Source organism: Dermacentor albipictus, chromosome 1 (genome assembly GCF_038994185.2).
Source record: "Dermacentor albipictus isolate Rhodes 1998 colony chromosome 1, USDA_Dalb.pri_finalv2, whole genome shotgun sequence".
In the NCBI taxonomy this organism is placed as follows: Eukaryota; Metazoa; Arthropoda; class Arachnida; order Ixodida; family Ixodidae; genus Dermacentor; species Dermacentor albipictus.
Genome location: NC_091821.1, coordinates 318,531,863 through 318,549,189, shown reverse-complemented (window position 1 = coordinate 318,549,189; position 17,327 = coordinate 318,531,863). Strand labels below are relative to the sequence as shown.

The following is a 17,327-nucleotide window of genomic DNA, read 5'->3' as shown; positions in this document are numbered from 1 at the left end:
CGAAGTTATAGTCGCGACAGAGAGCACGTATAAAAAGCAGGAGTTCTGCAAGATATATGAGGGCAAGTCAAATGAATGAGCCAACAACGGAGTACTTTATTTAAAAGTAGTCTTCATGAGAATTTAGACATTTGTCGAGTTGCGTGATTCCCGTATTATAAATCTCCTTGGGTTGCTGCTTCAAAAAGTCTGTATCTGATTCCCTTGAGCTGTTTTTTCGGTTGCCCCAAAATGTAAAAGTCGCAAGGTGACAGGTCTGAGCTGTATGGCGGATGTTGCAGTGTTTCCCACTTGAACTTTGCCAGTTTTGTATAAACCACATAAGCGACGTGGGGACAGGCATTGTCGTGGAACAAGATGACCCCATTCGTCAATTTTCCACGTTGTTCGTTCTTGATTGCGACACGCTGCCGTTCTGGCGTTTCACAATATCGGAAACAATTGATAGGCTCTCAAGATTTAACAAATTCTATCAGTAATGGACCCTGTCGATCGAAAAAAAAAGTCAACAACACCTTTCCAGCGGAAATGATGTCCTTTACGTTCTTTGGGCGTGGTAAATTCGAATGTTTCCACTGTAAGCTTTGCCGTCGTGTTTCAGGCTCGTAGTAGTGGCACCAAGGTTCGTCCGCGATCACAGTTGCAAACAAGAAGTCGTCATGCTCATTGTGATACCCGATCAGATGAGTCAAGGCAGCGCGAAACTTCTCCGTCTTCTCGCGATGGATAAAAATCTTGGGGATCCAATGCGCACCAAAGAGCCGATAACGGAGAAGCTCATGAATTATGGCGTGAACCGAACCGTGACTGATGTTCAGACGGTCTGCCAGTTCATCGATGCTTATCCTCCGTTCGTGTTTCAGCAGCTCACGAACCTTTAAAATTGTGTGGGGGGGTGCTTGCACGATGGTTTTGGCCCGGTCTTGGAATGTCTTTACAACGTCCTTTAAACCGTTTGCTCCAACGCTTCACAGTGGTCAATGAAATGCCGTGTTCAACGTAAACGGCAGCCATACGGCGATTAATTTCTGTTTCGGAAACACCTTTAGCTGTCAAAAACATCGCGACACCGAGTTGTTCAACTTTTGAAGTGTCCATTATGTGACGCAACCATATTCAACCCAGTGTATGAGAGCATTAAAGAACATTTATCTTCACACCTGCGTGTCACTTTTGTAAATGAGACATGCCGTTCTCCTACGCGCATGCCTCGCAGATAATGAACCGAACATTATTGCGCGGTTAGGGTAGGCGCACTTTCATTTGACTCGCCCTCGTACATTGGAAATGCAAAGATACAATGGGATATGCAAATGCGAAAATACGGCTTGATAAAGGACAAAAAAGTGTCACTGGAAACAAAGTTCACTGCATGTATACACAAAACCTCGCAACAAGATGTTTAAGAATACGTATAAGTCTCCAATGAGTCTACGTATGTAAGAAAAAGTAACTGTATGTAATGCGTCAAATAAGGCAAATGAACATGTTGCACAATCATAGATTCACAGAATCCTAGATTCCGCCCCCATTCCATCCACTCCCCCCGATGTATTGCGCGCGACGGAAGGCGGCGCGCTTGCTCCCCTCTTTTCTCCTTTGCGCACACAAGACTGAGCCACCATCGTCGGCTCACCCATTCCACCTCCCCCCTACGCTTTCACTCGCACAAACAGCATGCTGCGCGTGGTCACGGTTTTATCACCCTTGCACTTTATACGAAACATGAGGGCGACGGCGACGGCAGGAATGCGCCTGGAGTGTCCATATAATTGCTTTCGCAATAATATAATAAACGTATCCGGCAACTGAAGCGCCCCGTCATCCATTACTTGCCGCAAAAGAAGTATCAAAATCGAACTTTCACCATGCGACAATTCGCTGCGCCGCAACAATGTATTTTTTTTCTGTGGGGCAGAGGCACCGAAATGGAAAAATAAACGCATAGGAAAGTATGTTGGCCAGAATCGAATGCCTTCATCGGGCACCTAATGGGGCTACAGAATTAATACCGAAGAAAACATGAGACGATTGGCCCACTGAGAACCAAAAAAATTGAAGAGGCTCAATGTGTTCTCGGCGAATTAAAATCAAAGTAGAAAAAATAAATAAGAACGTAGTTACTTTGGCTGGCTTTAGTGTCTTGACATGGTTGTTCTGGCGTAGGTTAAAAAAGTGTTGATATTTTTTTATGTGACATGACGGCACAAATGAACCACCCCAACACATCGTCTCATTGGACCTCGCTGCCTGCTTTGTCAACTTGTCTGCTAATGTGTTGATTTGGCTTGTCTCGTTGTATGTTCCGATGTAAGACTTTAGAAAAATCAATAGACCTTTGGCGTCAAATGTTTATAACAACATTAAACCCACAAAGTTCCGCAATTGAAAATCTAAAGCGCAACTTTGGAAATGTCAATGCACCTTTCACATCAAGAGCTTATGAGATTTAAAACCATAAAGTTTCGCAATTGATATCCATGCGCTCCATAGATTCCGTGGCCTCAGTGAGATGCCGCGGCGAGCCCACTCACCATCAACGCGCCCTTGAAACTTTGTGCTCGGATGGGACTGCTTGGCGTTGTGTGACTCCCGGTGTAAGGGCGTTGCCACGAAATCTAGCCCGAGTTTGCAATCTTCGCGGTAAAATGTCTTTTCGAGCGTCAAAAAGACATTCTAGACAAAATCCAGAGTGATTTCCGGCGCCGGGGGTCGCTTTGGTCGGCGGTGCATGGACAGCACGTAAAAATTTCGGGGGGGGCTGAAGCCCCATCAGCCCCCCCCCTGGCTACGCCCCTGGCTGGCAACTATGACACATTGAGAAAGGCGTGTACGTGAAAAGAGAGACAAACGAGCCACGCGTGAAAGCTTGAGAAAACTGTGACAAACTCAAAAGCCAGGCTTAATTTATCCACACTGTGAGCTGCCAGCCACGTTATGGTTACATAGGCTTAGTAAGAGTACACAAGGATAAAGCAAAACTTACAGCAAACATCGCATATTCATATTTAAAACAGCGCCAAAAAACACGGTCAAGGGAGGACACAGGCGCTAGTCCTGTGTCCTCCCTTGTCCGTGTTTTTTTTTTTTTTGACGCTGTTTTAAATATTAATGATCCGTACCAACTAGCTCGCACCCAAACCCTTCTGAGTCAACATTGCACATGTTAATTTTTAAACGGATGACATCAGCGCAAAATTATATACAACACGTGAACAGCGCAAACCAAAATAACACGTATAAAATATGCGATTACGTATGTATACGTAATATGTATAACGCGCAAGCACAAGAGGCCACAAGCAGTAAACCTTGCAGTAACGCCATCAAGGCAAGTTTCTTAATGCCGGAGCTCCCGAATGATCGTCCTTGTTTGCCTTCTATTACGAGACCGTCCACGCAAATGTTATTCAAGCAGCAAACGGGTCTGTCGTGGCTCATACATGCTCCGCGAGCGAGGCTTCTTATTAAGAATTTGAAAAACATGGCCCGGCTGCTCAATTAATGAGTAACGAGCACGCGCCAGTGTTCCCACTCGTATCGCCACAGCTCAGCACGAACGAGAGAAATCAACCGATTTCCTATTCAGTAATAAGCAATCATAGCTCTAGAGAGACGCGCGCTGCCGTAAATATTTACGTGTACTTCCATATGTAAACGCACGCAGTCAGCCTGCATGCGCAGCGACCGCCTGCAAATATGATGGCTCTAGATTACTAACACACACACACACACACACACACACACACACACACACACACACACACACACACACACACAATATATATATATATATATATATATATATATATATATATATATATATATATATATATATATATATATATAAACGAGAAGAAGGGGAGTTAACCGAGGGGCCCAATTTCTATTAATCATATCATGACAAGCCAAGAAACAAAGACACCAAGGACAACATAGGAGAAATTACTTGTGCTTAATAAATGAAATAAAGAAACGATAAATTAACGGAAACGAAAGTGGCTGAAACAACAACTTGCCGCAGGTGGGGAACGATTCCACAACCTTCACATTTCGCGTGCGACGCTCTACTAATTGAGCTACCGCGGCGCCGTTTCCCCATCCACTTTCTTGGGTATTTATGCGTCCTAGCAGAACCCCGGGAGTGTTAGCCAGTGCCACCACTCAGCGCCGTCAAGGTGCGTTAAAACATGTCTCAGCATTCTGGCGTTATTAATCAACAGTGATCACCATAATTAGGAAATTTACCTGTCCGAGTGACATTTGATAGCCATTCTGAATGAGAAATTAACATATGTCAAGTAAAATTTCCCTAAGTGCATTTAGCCGTGCGTACGTAACCCTTTTATTTGGTTACTCTTTTTGTGACGTGATCACACGAGACCTACTCACCCTTCACTTGTTTCATACACAGCTTCCGAGGGACCACCTTAGACGTATATCTATATGTTTTAAGTATAACAAAATACTTGGCATTCAACTCGATGTTCGAAGATAGTTTTATCAGAATATTAGTTTCGAACTGGCTCGAAAATTTTACCATTGTAGCAGCCTTAAATTAGTTACGAATTGCGCGTAATGTCGTCAGCACGGGCCAATAAGAATGACCACATAGAAAGGAGCGCCTTCCTTCCTCTGCTGCTGGTAGGTGCCTGATTGCTGGAGAGTGAAGAGGAAACTTTTCTTATGCGTTGCATATCATCACTGTTAACTATCCTAGTTCTCGAAGCAACCCGCCGTTCTCGAATATCAGTGGGCTCAAAACTTTTTTTTTTTTTCGATATAATACAGACCTGTCCCAAGACACAGTATCCTTCGAGCAGTCAGCCCGGCCGGACCAAGACTTATCACAAGCCAGAGGGAACCAGCTACTTTCCTAAGTCACTCCTTACTCTTTTACACTGCTTTGCAGAGCAACCAACTTCAAAAAATGGCAAACGTTTTTAAAGTTGGCTCTTTTGCAGTGCATACTTACTTTGCAGTGAAGCCATTTTTACAGGGGCAATTAAATTTGCATAATGTTGGCGATTTTTTGTCAGAAAACGGCGAGAAACCACGAGAGCAAGTGGGAAGACGCCAGCAGCTGCGAGGATGAGGAACTTCTGCATTACACTTTCAAATTATTTTTTGGTAGTGATGAATTTATATCCAGGGACAAGCTACAAACTCTGTTGCTTCAGGCTACAGAAGCTTTCCCAATCAATCCGATTAATGCATGGGAAAGTTTGCGGCAACTAATCGAGGCGTGGGCCGAGTTCTAAGTGCAGAATTTGCTGAACCAGGAACATCTCGAGTAGGAGCATCTCGAGTAGGAGTAGGAGTATGGCTGCAGTGCCCTCCAGAGTGGGCACTGCAGCCAGTCGCAGTTTCTAAGCGAAGGTTTGTGAACGATGTGTTTCCCGCCCAAGATGACAGAGAAGCTGAGGACAATTGTATCAAAATTACTAAACGGTTCGAGCTCGGAACGACGCAGTGTGGAGTCGCAGTAGTCTCTCTTCACAAAAAATTATGTCAATGTCCATGTCAATGTCGTGCACGACTGCAACTGGTCAAACGGCACAGGTCGACGTGGTATCTGTTCGGGGTTCCTACGAAAACCAAACCATTCGTCAGTTTTAATGCGAACGAATTATATGGCTCATGAAGTGAAAAATCCACCGGCGTGGCCAGATATGCACAAAATGTCGCGTGGTCACAGATACGCGCTCGTGCCACTGCTTGTCGTCGCTCCACACGTCGTTCGTTGTCTTATTCCACTGCTGGCTCCGATGCCGCTCATCATGCCAGCGTTCCCATACTTCCCCTCCCTCTGCGAAGGCATTGACGGCACTGGCCCACTGCCAGTCGGTGCGGTGATTTCGGTTAGTTCTGTCGTGCGCTCCGACGGACGAACTTTCGACAGAGATGGCACTAAAATTCACGTGGTCACATAGACAGTCCGCGCCGGTGGCCAGTCTATATATAGCGCCGCGCGTCGCGGCATTGCCAGTCGATGCGGTGATTTCGATGAGTTTTGTCACGAGGTCTGATGGACGAACCTTCGAATTCTCAGTCAGTAGCTGCGCCCGGCTCCTTTGGGGACCACGCAAGTACGCCAACGAGGCCTAGGCACGTGATGCAATAAATGATGTAATGCAACGTAAAAGCAATACCATTATGTTTCGTAAAAGGAGTCGTTATCGGGAAGACGTCGCAATGCCTCGCCATCATCCACGTAAGGATATATGATAAGTAGCCTTGACTTTTGTCTCCAAACGCTACGCAGAACATGCGACTTTTTTTTTTATCTCATCCACTATTTCTATAATGAGCGCCGACTATGGAAGTATTTTAAAGCAGGATGCGGGTATCGACTGCCACGCTCAAGTTGTCGGACAATGCCAAGGTGCAGGACACGAGCCCAGACGAGCTTTGGAAGTACTATAGTCGCAGTTTTCGTGCCAAATTGCGTGCGACGACACCATCAGGGGTGTGGTATGCAGTGCGCAAAGCACTGAAAACGCTCAAAAAGACAGGAGGAATCCATGTACGATTAGCTCCGCGAAAACACCGCATCGCCCTGACCAACATTGTCCCAAGACTCCGAAGTTCGGGCAATGCTATTCACCTCCCTTTAATCTCCAACAAGCAAACAAACAAACAAACAAACAAGCAAACAAACAAACAAACAAACAAATAAAAAGACTAACACGTTGAAGAAAAAAATGTTCAGTTGTTTCCTTTTCCTTGAAGGTTGTACTATGAGTTGCACACGTCACATAGTTTTTATCAGTCGTTCACGGCTTAACAGTCAGGATGCAGTAAATAGCTCACAAAACGATGTTTTGGCTGCCAGCAGGACCAAAACATTGTAGAGCATAGTAGAGCAGACACTTTTGTGGAAATGGCACAGCAAATGCCCTGAGAGAAAGACAGATAGTGATAGAGAGAAAAAGGGAGAGAGGCTATAAGAGGAAAGGCAGGAAAGTTAACCAAACTGAGCTATCGGGAAGCGGAGAAATAGGAGGGGGAAAAGTCAGAAAGGAGAGAAGAAACGTTAATGGCACGCGCTTACACGCTTTAGCGTTTGCCGTCCAGTCACGATAGGCCGCGTACGCTTGTGAATAGCCAAGCATTGGATAGAACAAATATAAATATAAGAAATTAGAATGGAACACAAATATAATATAGGCAGGCTAGTGTCGATATCATCCAATTTCGCAACATCACAAGATATACACAACCTAGCTCATGTCCCCTATTATAGTAGAGATATTTAGAATTATCATGCTGGAATGCATGCATCGGGTCGTGCGGCAGTACAGCAATAAATTTCCTTGCAGCCTATTTATTCACACGGTTTCATTTTGCTGGACGGAAGGACCTGGGGCGGCATGCACGAACATTCAATAACGAAAATAATAACGAATTTAAGAACGCGTTATTAAATGTTCCATAGACAACGCCTAGTCCGCACAAGTACGCTCTCTTAAATTCGTTATTATTTTCGTTATTAAATATTCGTGCAAGCCGCCCCTGGGCTCGCATTCTCCCTTCCCTTCCTCCCCCCCCCCTTAATAAAAGAAATTTAACGCTATAATTTCTCTGATTGCTATTTTTATGAAATCTAATGCTGGACATGTTATTGTCGAATGCAGCCTACCAATGGCAAAGAGTACAACGAGAATCTTTGTGAATTCGGCCGCTGCTGTACCGCAGATGTTTTTCGTGCAATCGTATACGGTGCTGTTAAACTCTCACTAGTGATCGCGAATTTAACACGCCCAGAAGCGATACAGTGCAGCATCGCGACATCTATTATGCTTACGCCACCTATTCCGCTCGCGCTGCATATTATTGCGATAGCAATTATATTGACACTCCAAGCGCTTTCTGCTGTCGCCGTCGCCGTGATGTCCCGTATAAAGTCTAAGGGCGATAACACCGTCGTCCCGCGCCCTACGCTGCATGTGTGAGTGAGAGCGTGCGAGGGGCGACGACGATCGTGGCTCAATATCGCCCGTGCGAAAGGTACGGAAGCGGAGAGGAAGCGCGCCGTCTTTCGTGGCGCGCGAGGCACCCACCTTTGCGAGGCACTGGGGCTAGGGCAGCGAGGGGGGAGGGCGGCGTTCTACTTCAGCTGCAACTGCGCATGTGGCGGCTGCGTGCGGTCGCATGGCCGTATCTTGAGAGCACTCTGCGCTGGGGACAGGGTCTAGGTGCGTTGGCAGCTCGTGGCATAGTGCGCGCTGTGTATTCTCGGCGCACGCTTTGCGTTGAAGCGATAGACAGCACGAAGATCACTTCGCTCGCTGCTGCTGCCGCGTTTCCTTACGCCAGCGTTTTGACAGCAGGACCCGTATCGGTAATCGTGGAGTGCGGGCGCAAGTACGACACGTCGCGCCGCGCCCGCTCGCCTGCGATACTACAAATTGCCGCGTTCCTCGCAAGCCGACACCAACTTTGTATGCCATGAGTATATTTTTTGCCGCTCCCCGCGTCTCTACAGCTCTGAAGCAGTTTCAACGCGGCCACCTCTGCCGGGGCCATAGCTGCCTTGGCGTGGGTCATACACCATGATCCACGAGCGCCAAGCAATCAGCTCTACCGTGGCCTATATTCAGGAGTGCAAAGGGCCTTCGGCCAATTCCCCGGCCGCTTTGTTTCGATGGAGCATTTATCTACCGCAACGTCATTTTCCAACGAGCAGGATACGTGATCAACGATGTAGAACGCCGCCGCGCGTCCCTTGGCAACAACGAAGACGCTCGAGGTGGATACCATGGGACTGGCCACCGATCCCATTGTCGCCAATTTTCCCTTCCAACAACAACAGGTCGACACTCCGACCGGGGGAAGGATGGAGGAAGATGCTGCCCTGTACATTTACGACGACAAAACTGACGACGACGCAGGTGGCTGTTGGAAGACCGTCATACATAAGCGACGCGTCCGTCAAATGCACGCCAAGGTGCAACCCACCGAGAACATCTTGAGCATTCTGAACGCCTCTCAGCTTACCGTACGCAAGCGCAGTCGGAATCAGAACCTGCCTCGACTTCCTTTGCACGATGAAAAAACAATTATTCGGCCTCACAGAGGACTTTATCTCGATAAGTGAACGCGCCCAGAACTCGCCAGTGTTCTATGGAGTGCGGCCGGCTCCACCACCGAGGACCGTCAGGACATCATATTCCGAATGCAGCCTCAGCAGAACTTGGCAATCATCAGATCACCCCAGTCACATGTGGCCGACGCATTGTACAAGGTGAGGGAGCTGAGCCTTGGTCAGCGGGCCTTTCCCATCACAACATATTTCGCAGCACCCGACAACTCATGCAAGGGAATTGTTCCTGGTCTTGTGCCCGGTACGCCGTCTTCCAAGCTGGTGGATGAACGTTTTGCTCCTGTAACTCAGATATTTCAAGCATGAATGATGGGTCAGACCAACATTGCTACCGTGGCCGCCGTGGCCGGGATTCCTCGCCGCGACCTCGTGCTTAGCAGCGGTTTTGTAATGGCCCTTCGAAAGCTTCTGCGGCCACCGCGGCGAATAAATTAAGGTTAGAGTAAAAGGCACGCACGATCATCGCATTATCTGCATGGCCGCGCAGCACCACGCAGTGGTGAAGGGGCTTTCGCTTATTGCTTTCAACTGCAGCATTCCGGTGGTCGGCCAGTCAGCGCGTGCAGCACACAACAGAGTGCCGGCCGTTTGCATATCCGTTATCTTATTTTGCAGACACTGGAGCACAGCATCATTGAAGCGAAGCTTGGTGAACCCCACTACGGTGCCGATTACGTTCGCTGACAAGCACATTGACTTCACGGTGGGCTTTCGCAGTGCCAGGTACGAATTCTTCCGTGTCGAATCTCGCAAAACGCAAAAGGGGAAGCCTCGTGCGGTCGGCGCGCAATTGTCTCGCGGTCAAGATCACCACAGTGCGGTCGGCTGCCACTCGGGACAATGGGACGCACATCGATAAATGGCGGGGAAAGGTTCGCCGACGCTCATCGTTCACCGCATGGTGGAAGCTGGTGAGCCGACAACCGGGGGTCCGCAAGCGCAGCGCGTTCACACCGGTTCGAGAGGCAGTATAGAGACTCCAGTGGAGCACAAGTGTACAGCACTAATTTTATTATACGTCTCGTAAACGGCACCAGAACAATTAAATTTACTGCGTCCAGAACATACGCTAACTCCCAAAGCTTACAATTTCGTTTGCCGCGCATTCGTTAGGCACATTTAATTGTACTTAATCGTGTAGACAGAGTGAAGGCTGCGAAAGATTCATGTGGAGAGGTTCTGTTTCAATTAGCTGAGCGCCGATACCCCCCCCCCCCCCGCAGAAGATTAATGATGATTTGACAAACAGATACGGAACGGAGCACGGAAGGTGGCGATGAAAAAAAATTATTGCGAGAGGAAAGGAAAAGAGAAAGAACACGCAGCGAAATATCAGGTATGAAGGCGCACGGGAAATACGCAGAGCGACTGCCGTGTGTTGAGCAGCCAAAGGTCCTCCAATGTCAAGCCTGCTTTACGTCTTTGGAATACCCGACGTCCCCTTCGCGGTGCGGTTGAAGAGCGATAAAAGCACATGTAAATCTTACCTTCGTGATGCTGCTCTACCGGTGAGCTACAGAAAAAATAGCGACCACCCTCAGAGCGTTCGAATAAACACTTAATCAGAACACCACAACAGATTACGGAGAAATTTGAAAAAGTTCCCAAACATGCCTACATAAGACTGTGCCAAGCGTCGTGAAAAAGCTATCTTTTGGCAGAAAACTACAAGAAACAAGTCTGCTAATACAAATAATGTTGCCAAATGCTTGATAATCAGGCTTGTTCTTCCTTTTTCTTTCTTTCTTTCTTTCTTTCTTTCTTTCTTTCTTTCTTTCTTTCTTTCTTTCTTTCTTTCTTTCTTTCTTTCTTTTTTAATAGAGGTGGGCAACTGTACTCGTTGTCGAATCCTAAAATGATGGCTTTTTTTTATTATTGAAGTGAATGCTAGGAGAGGTTGGCGCCTTTATGTGGTGGCACCGGCTACTCCTTGTCACTCGCCAGACGAAACAAATTTGCGCAAAAAGGGAGAATAGCGACACTACATATAACACTCAGTAGAACACCGGATCAATAAAAAAATATACAGTCCTACAGTACATGAGTCGCAAAGTTCTGTGCATATACCCACGAGAAGAATTGTCATTACTGAGACATATATCACGTGAAACATGGAGCAGTGCAAGTGGGTGATACATCTAATTTTGCAGTGAAATGGCGGTTATTAACCGGACAAGATAGATAAAGAACACATGGCAAAAATCGCAGCCAGTGCTAGCGACGATGCCCTCGTGCGCACTCTCTAACGTGCAAGTTGCACGAGGAGGAAGCACTTGAGGCGGATCTTCCGGATTTCTCAGGACTAAGTTTTGCATACACGCCTGGCATACAGGCACTGGACAGTTCGAAACGCCGAGAACGGCAGCATCGTTCCGAACAGCCTAGGGCTACCGGACACCGTGTTTGCTACCAGGGCATCGTCGCAATGTGTTGCCCGAGGCAAAGGCGACAACGATGGATGCACAACGCGGCAAAGAGAGCCTGCTCGTATACGAGGAGAAACCCGAGCCCTTTATGAACCGTCCGGAAGGGGCCCGTGTGCTGCTCTATGCGCAAGTGACACGGGTACACGCGACGGGCGACGAGCGCAGGCATTCGCACGCTTTCGCACGCACGCCTTGCTCAGGCTGAATCTCTCTCTCTCTCTCTCTCTCTCTCTCTCTCTCTCTCTTTCTCTCTCTCTAGTATATAAAAATCGATGTTCCTAACCTTTCCTGCACCAATGGTTCCTGTAGGAAGGATACTGACTTACAAAGAATGCCAGAAACAAAAAAGAACATGAGCCACGACTAACCTGAGAAATCAGAGTATACTAGCAACCACGTTACATTGGTTCTCCCAGAAATTTAGAAAAGGTCTACAGGCTGGTGCATCCTGAGATTACGCCTCTGCACGTCCTGCAACTCTGAAGCCTATTCTAAGGCCAGTTATGATATTTTGGGGTACCGCTGTGCTACCTTCCTCTTCCCTACACCATCTCGTCCTACAAAATGCACAGGGGCATCCAAGGTCTTCTCTGTATACGAGGCACGCAAGCGAAGTGCTTGCAGTTTTCCCGAAATTCGGGAAAAAGCTCACTCGACCTCAAGAACAACCACCTCAATGGTCCGAATAAATGTTTTTTCTCTCTCGCTCTCTCTCGTGCAACAGCCGTGTGAGCTGTATTAACAGTCGGGAAGTTGAGAAAATACGTGTGATTTATTTGTTTATTTATTTACTTATTTATTTATTTGTTTATCTATTTATTATCGTAATCGTGCTTTCCTGCGGACAAATTAAACTCAAGTGCAGAAATATCCAGTGAGCTCAACAAAACCGGAAGATTTGACGTCGAGTTGAGTGACATTCACGCGTGCATGATCAAAAATTCAATGTGCAAAACGCTTCTCATTGTTCGCCAGCAAATCGCAACCTTACACGAAATCTGCCAGCGATGCTCTTGAGTATATTTACTGTTATCGCTTTTGAAGTAATCTAGCTGTTCCAGTTTCATTTTGTATGCGGTAGTACATCACGTTAAGCCCCATTAGCCTTGGCACTTCAGTTAATTCGGTGAACTTGTATCCGGCACTTGACGCTCTCGACCTGTCATGCAATGTTATCTTGTTTTACACCACAGTATAGCTTGCCACACGCGACGATACAGGTCATACCGATCCGCTATCAAGGATAAAAACAGCTCGAAATAGCCTAACTCGAAGCGCGGTTTCGACAGCAAGCCTCATCAAAACTGTATTTCCCCGTGAGGCGGATGCTACGCGGGCTCCATCAAGAACGAAATCGATCGCTCGCGAGAGACCCCGCTTCATCCCCCACCTTGGTTTCTTCTTCTATTCGACTCCATCGCTGTGTACACACACGCACGCACGCACACCGCAAAGCACAATGAACGTCCTTTCTAGCTCGTGTGTGCTCTCCCGCGGCCCTCCGTCCTTTGTGCACAGTTCTTGCGGGGAAGGAGTGTCTCTCGGCGTTGTTGACACAAGCGCGTAGACAGAGCAAAATCCGTGAGGATCCGCAAAAGCGCTGACTTAGTGGCCGTCGCTAAGGCGCAGCTGTGGACGGGAGGCGCATTACTCGGCCGTCCTTACACATGAGGACGGGGATGTCGTCACGGGGCGCCGGGACACAGAAACTTTCGGCAAGTTCGACATTCTCTCTTCATATACGGGCCTTTCCAACTAAATGTCGCCAAAGATATATTGACTGCTTTATCTGGTTCGTCACAGCGCACTGTAGCAGGAGGCGGAAGGATAAGTAGTTCGATGACGTCGTGTGAGCTTCTTCGAGCCCCTTTATGACCGTATACAGGAAATACACAACGCAGTATCACTGCGTTCGATTGTTCTGAGCTCCACATTGTTTTGAGCAACGATCGAGCCGTGTATACAGAGAAAGCAGAAAAGCGCATAGTTTGTACAACAAAGATCCGCTAAGTCTGCTACGCTTAAACGAGACATATAATTCCTCTGTTATTGTAATTATTTATCATTCGCGGAGGAATGCACTGAAGCATTGAATGTCATAATTAGCACGAAAATAATAAGTGTTTTAAATTTGCTTTTTCTTTTAATGCAGATGTTGCGCAAGAGTGAATGTATGTAAGCGTATACTCGACTGCAGTTCTCCGTATCAGTCGCTAGCGTATATTCAGCGGCACGTGATTGAATTTGTAATTAACTGATTTAGCTAACCTGTTCATTTCATTTATGCCCGAGCTGTCAACTAGAAATATCTTGGGTGGACTGAGAAATACACGAATCGAGGAAAACATGCAAAAGCAAACTTTCGCGTAGTTCTGCATTTCTTTCTCCACGTAGACCTTGATAATTGCCCACTGAAGTGAAGAAAGCACTATCGTACGGAATTGCCGCGCACCGGATCCGTCTGAGCACAAGATCACACAGAATATAGATGAATTCAATCCGCTGGGAAGGAAGACATTTTAAAAAAGATTACTTTAAAATTGAGGCTAGTCGATATTTAGCAATTTAAACTAACATCTGCATCGTAAGGAGGAAATGATCGACGACTGGGCGGCCACCTTAATTATGCACCGCGACCGCAGCATCCATTTCAATACTAATGCAGTCTCATATATTCACAACGATGGGAACAATGTGCAAGCGTTCATGTACAAAAATATTATTATTTTTTTCGGTTAGAAGCCCACAAACTCGGGCTATCTCGTCAACATATTCTGGTTAAAGCCATGGCTGTCAACCGCACGTATGAGATGAACACACAGCGGTGTCTATAGACGCGTCTTGGCGCCTTCTATAGCACATTTGGCATTTTCGCAGTGCTGTTTCAGAGCTTCGCAAATTTCGTGCTTTATCGCGCGCACTTACAGCGTTTCACAAAAAAAAAGAAGAAAAGAAAGAAAGATCTTTCTTGTAGCACGACTGGCGTTTGCCTAAAAGAATTCGTGGGGAGGAGGGGGGGGGGGGGGGCGACGCCGACAAACGCTCGCTGCCATTGTGCCCCCCCCGCCCGCGGTATAGGCAGCGCAAACGACCCAGAGGCGCCGCCAGCTTGGCCGCGGATCGTGAATCAATACCCGAGACGTCAACGCACTGATGAATGTTTATTGTCAAAGCGCGCGCCGCCACCTCTCAACACTCGCGCGCGGTAGGTCCTCGCGTATCGCGCAAGCGCCGACCTGGCGTTCTTCCAGCCGTTGTCGACAGGACACCGCGACGGCTGAAAAGCACACCGCTCATGTGGGCCGTGCCGAAGCGACAGCGAGGCGGGACGCGACCGAAAGGGGGCCGGTAACAAAAGGGGGGGACAGAAAAAAAGAGAAAGAGCGAAGGGAGCACCACTTGCGGCGACCGAGAGGGTTGTTGAGGTGCATCTCCAAGGCAACCGCGCAATGGCCAGCACATACTCCAGAGCTTCTTTTTCTGGCCCGATGACTTCTTCCCGCGTCACTTCCCGTCCCTCGTTCCGGTGGCGCTTCCGGCCGTGGCTCTTCCCTCCCGGAAGAAAGAAGCAAGCAGGCGCCGTGAAGTAGCCGGGCAGTGTAGCACTTCCTCCGCCCAGTGCCGTTTAACGAGCGCGAGACCTTTTCTGCTATTGCGCCGTCTGCGTTGCAACCAGCGCTCTCCGCAGCGCTAAGCGCTAAGCGCAACCGGAGCGAGAGTTCGCTTCGTGCGGCTATTCACACCGTAGCGTCATAATAGGCACGGGGTGATGCTATATATTAGAGCTTCTATTAAAACCGAAAGTAACAAAAGCGCCGAAGCAGTGAACGAAACAATCTACCATCCAGCGCAACCCCGAGACCTTAGAACACCGGGCCGCGCGGTTCACAAAGGCACACTCCCATTAAGGGCTTCTGGGGCGCTATACCCTCACCGTGCCTTCTTGCGCTTCCGTCCTTAATTTCGTGATCTATCGTCGAACACAATAACGCCCTCGTGCGCACTGACGCATCACAAAAGACTGCAGCTGCCACTGGCAGTCTTTCCCGACCAGGCAGGGGACGAGACGATTTGTGCCCCCTTAATAGGAGACTTCATAATTATATGCCAGAATATTTGTGGATAAGCGATCGTCGTGCCAAATATCGTCGTTCACCGTGCGCAATATATAGCCCGCGTAGCCGGGAGTAGCAAATCACTCTTACAATGTCGCGAGAAGCCACAGTTACGTACGGGCTCTCCTCACCAACCGCGCCGCGAGCACAGTAGGCAACAGAGCGAACTGCGACGAAGTCACACCAACAGGGCGCCGCAGAGGGCCGCTGTGAGTTTATATCCCTGTCTCCACGGCCATTATTCCACACCAAATCGCTGTCACGTGACTGAACGCCGGAGGGCGTGTATACGACAGCGGATCTTGCAGTGGCTACAAGGTACCTCGTTTACACGTTACTAAAGAAGAAAAACACACTTCTCAGAGCTCCGCTGCGTTTTGTATGTAAATACACGGAGGAAAAATGATGCACCGCAAGAAATGTGAACATGCGTGGACTTCGGTTGATTGATGCGCGCCGGCCGCGAGTGTCGCCAACGGCACCGCCTCGAGATGGGTGACGGCAGCGTCCGCAGCTGCTCCTGTGCCGGTGGCTCGATCGCCGCGCCAGATTACGCAAACGAAAATAGGCACCCCTAAGCGACGGCCATCCCAGTCGCGGCGCAAACACCGCACTTCTGCCCGTGGCCCGTTCGCACGGTTAGGGGCGTCACCCGCTGCTGATATGCAGAAGTGCTATACACGCTTTACTGTGCCAAACCACTCGAAGTCTTGAGCGCGGTTAATCAAAATACAGTCAGTGCATCACAAAAGAAAAAAAGAAAGCTAGAGTTTATAACGTCCCGAAACTGCGCAGTTGATTATAAGGGACGGCGTAAGTGGAGAGCTCCGGCTTAATTTTGATCACCTAGAATTCTTCGACGTTCTTTTTTTTTATTTTTTCACATTCCGCCTTCATCCGAGTGAGGCCGCCGCGGCCGGAAATCGAACCCCTGGCTTCGTGCTTAAAAGCGCAGAGCCGTAGCCACAAGCCGCCGCGGTGAGTAGTACACGCTCTCGCTCTCTCTCTCTCTCTCTCTCTCTCTCTCTCTTTCTTTATGTATGAAACAGTATGATTCCGTGTGTTTTGAATGACGCTTGTACAGTTATCAGTCGAGCGGCCCGAAATAGGCACTTCTCTACTGTAGTTATGTGGGTGCTTTTCTAACCTTCCGCGGTGGGCTCAGTGTGTCTAGGATCGCAGCGCCCTCCGCTACACGCGGTTACGGGACTGACGGCCACGCATCGTTACGCACATTCCCAAATAACAATACTAGTCGGTTTTCGCATTTAACTTCGTGCAGCAGTAAATGAGGGATCCAAAAGAACTGTGACTGTTCCGCAAATATATACTTATCTACAATTCTTTCAAAGCTAATTCAAAGAACGCTATATAGATCTTTATTTTACACTTTCGCTTGTTTACGGATAGTTACGGATACCACAATGTTCTTGACAGTATCCTTCCTGCGTTTCTTTCCTGCACGATTCCATTTGATGTGGCTCCTTGTTCACCAAGTAATGGAGAGATGCATCTCACAGGCGTACACCTTATTGAGATACACCTTATTTGATTTTTCCTTTGCGGGTTTACGCGCTTTATGGTGAACCGTGGGCATTATTCACGTTTGTACTAGTAAAGGTACCTCCCCTCATTTGTATAGAAAAGTTACCTTGAGTTGAGCACCCCCCCTCCCCCCCC

At 48.0% G+C, this 17,327-nt stretch overlaps 1 protein-coding gene across 6 annotated transcripts in view; it reads right to left on the bottom strand.

The window, feature by feature from the left end:
• The window catches only part of alpha-Catr (alpha-catenin related), a 184,164-nt gene that overhangs the window by 148,975 nt on the left and 17,862 nt on the right, over positions 1-17,327 (bottom strand). The gene's annotated exons all lie outside the window — the stretch shown is intronic.